The sequence below is a fragment of the Heterodontus francisci genome, unplaced genomic scaffold, assembly GCF_036365525.1.
Source record: "Heterodontus francisci isolate sHetFra1 unplaced genomic scaffold, sHetFra1.hap1 HAP1_SCAFFOLD_43, whole genome shotgun sequence".
Classification (NCBI taxonomy): Eukaryota; Metazoa; Chordata; class Chondrichthyes; order Heterodontiformes; family Heterodontidae; genus Heterodontus; species Heterodontus francisci.
In genome coordinates, this window is record NW_027141852.1 from 17455413 (window position 1) to 17457920 (window position 2508).

Below are 2508 nucleotides of genomic sequence, written 5' to 3' on the forward strand. Positions count from 1 at the left end.
CCTGGAGGTGGTCAGTGGTTTGAGAAGCAGTGCCTGGAGTGGCTATAAAGACCAATTCTAGAGTGACAGACTCTTCCACAGGTACTGCAGATAAAATTGGTTGTCAAGGCTGATACACAGTTGGTTCTCTCCTTACATTTCTGTCTTTTTTCCTGCCAACTGCTAAGTCTCTTCGATTGTGGTCAATGTCACAGGGCTTCATGTCCCGTTTGTAGACGTCTTTAAATTGGAGACATGGACGGCTGGTGGGTCTGATACCAGTGACGAGCTCGCTGTACAATGCGTCCTTGGGGATCCTGCCATCTTCCATGCGGCTCACATGGCCAAGCTATCTCAAGTGCCGCTGCTCAGTCGGGTGTATATGCTGAGGAAGAGTCAGTTACTAGGGGACATAGGTTTAAGGTGCGAGGGGTAAAGTTTAGAGGGGATGTGCAAGGCAAGTTTTTTACACAGAGGATGGTGAGTGCCTGGAACTTGCTGCCAGGGGAGGTGGTGGAAGCAGATACGATAGCGACGTTTAAGAGACATCTTGGCAAATATATGAATAGGAAGGGAATCGAGGGATATGGGCCCCGGAAGTGCAGAAGGTGTTAGTTTAGGCAGGCATCAAGATCAGCGCAGGCTTGGAGGGCCGAATGGCCTGTTCCTGTGCTGCACTGTTCTTTGTTCTTGTTTGTTGTTGTTGTTAATGTTGGCTGCCTTGAGGACTTCTGCGTTGGAGATACAGTCCTGCCACCTGATGCCAAGTTAATATTAATATTAAGAATTGGGAGGATTTTTAAAAAACCACCAAATGAGGAGTAGGAAATTGATAAAGAGGGAGAAAATGGAATCTGAGAGTAAACTGTCAAGAAACAAGTTATAAAAGGTTTTACTAGTATACAAAAAGCTCAACAATAACAAACAGATTCCTTCGATGCAGAGACAAGAAATTTATTGTGCGGAGAAAGAAAATGGTAGAGAGTTTACTCAAATATTTTGTGTCTGTTTTCACAGTGGAAGGTACAGCGAACATGTCGGAAATCGTGTGGAACGGGGAAGAGATCTGTTCGTTGCCACCCTGGCTCAGGGTACTTAATGATAGCGACTAACTCTGTCATACAATCGGTTAGTGTGTTCAGCTATTACCTGTAGTGTTGGTGTTTTAAGCCCACCTGGTGACAGAGGCAGAGTCTATTTTCCTCATTTAGGATTCATTGTCACACAGTTCCAAATTGTCAATGTGTGCTTTGGCTGCAAGCAAGTATTTCCCAAACATTGCCAGCTCCGCTGTTATCCAGTAAATCACACCCTAATGCTTTTCCTTGCATTCATTTCACATAAAATTCTTAAATATTTAGATGATCATGTACCTCCAGCCAACCCATTAGAAATAAATCAAGTTATTGGGTTCAAAGTGCATTTATAGAACTGGAACACGCAATCCCACCGTGTGAAGCTACATTAAATTTGTGGTGATTGTACAGCTGGTATTAGAGAAAACAATCCAGAACATGTTGGACCATTTTAATGATATTTTACTTGCTTCTAATAACCTTATTTATGTTGATGTAAAATTTTGGAAAATCCTCTGGTCCAATAGCAGGTACATGAGAAAATGATGCAATATTTATATAAGCCTGGTGTGCTGGAATTCCTGCCTAAACTCCTCCACCTGTAACACTCCATCACCTCCTTAAAACTGAAAGTTTTGATCAGTATTTCGGACAGGAGTCAGCCCTGCCTTTTGCCCTGATTTGTCAGTAATCATTTAAAACCATTTTGGGTCAATCCCTTCCTTTAAATCCTGCACAGCAGCAGTGACAATAACTTTGTGGATTTAATGGTTGAGCCAAATCCGACTCAGTTCCCCAGGAGAAATTCCTGAACTCATGGGCACTTTGTATCAAGCAGCAGTTAGCAGCAAAAAGTCTGATTAATCAGAGTAGTGAGTCCAGTAAATACTTAAACAGAAGACACCCTGTAAAACAGAACTCCAAGTATCAGTTTGAATAAAGTATTGAACTGACAGAGTGGAGAGCAGATGAGGATTGAATTAAATTGCAATTCACTGAATCGAAACAAGAAGTGATTCTATCAAGAATGGGACACAACTCTCTGTTTGTGAGCTTGTGGCGCAACGGTAGCGCGTCTGACGCCACATCAGAAGGTTGCGTGTTCAAATCACGTCAGGCTCAGTGAAGTTTTACAGCAGCTCAAGCTGCTGGATTTTATATCAGAAGAGAGTTCGCTCTGTTGGGATAAAAACAAGAAATGCTGGAACCACTCAGCAGGTCTGGCAGCATCTGTTGAAAGAGAAGCAGAGTTAATGTATCGGGTCAGTGACCTTTCGGAACTGTTCGTGTATTGTTCAATTTCAAAATCGACTTTAATAGATTAAAGTTCTTATTTCTGGATCCGTTCAATTTCCACGCTCAGTTCTTATTTCTCAGTTTTCTATCGGAACAATGTTTCAGGGATGTGCTATCTCTATTGTTTATACAATAACTCTGTCAGCAAGTGTGCGAA

At 42.2% G+C, this 2508-nt stretch overlaps 1 non-coding gene across 1 annotated transcript; it reads left to right on the top strand.

Annotated features, from left to right (window-relative positions):
* The first annotated feature begins 2105 nt into the window (after positions 1 to 2105).
* On the top strand, positions 2106 to 2177 carry trnaw-cca (transfer RNA tryptophan (anticodon CCA)). Its single transcript has one exon. It is a non-coding gene; the product is annotated as a tRNA-Trp (tRNA).
* Positions 2178 to 2508: the final 331 nt, after the last annotated feature.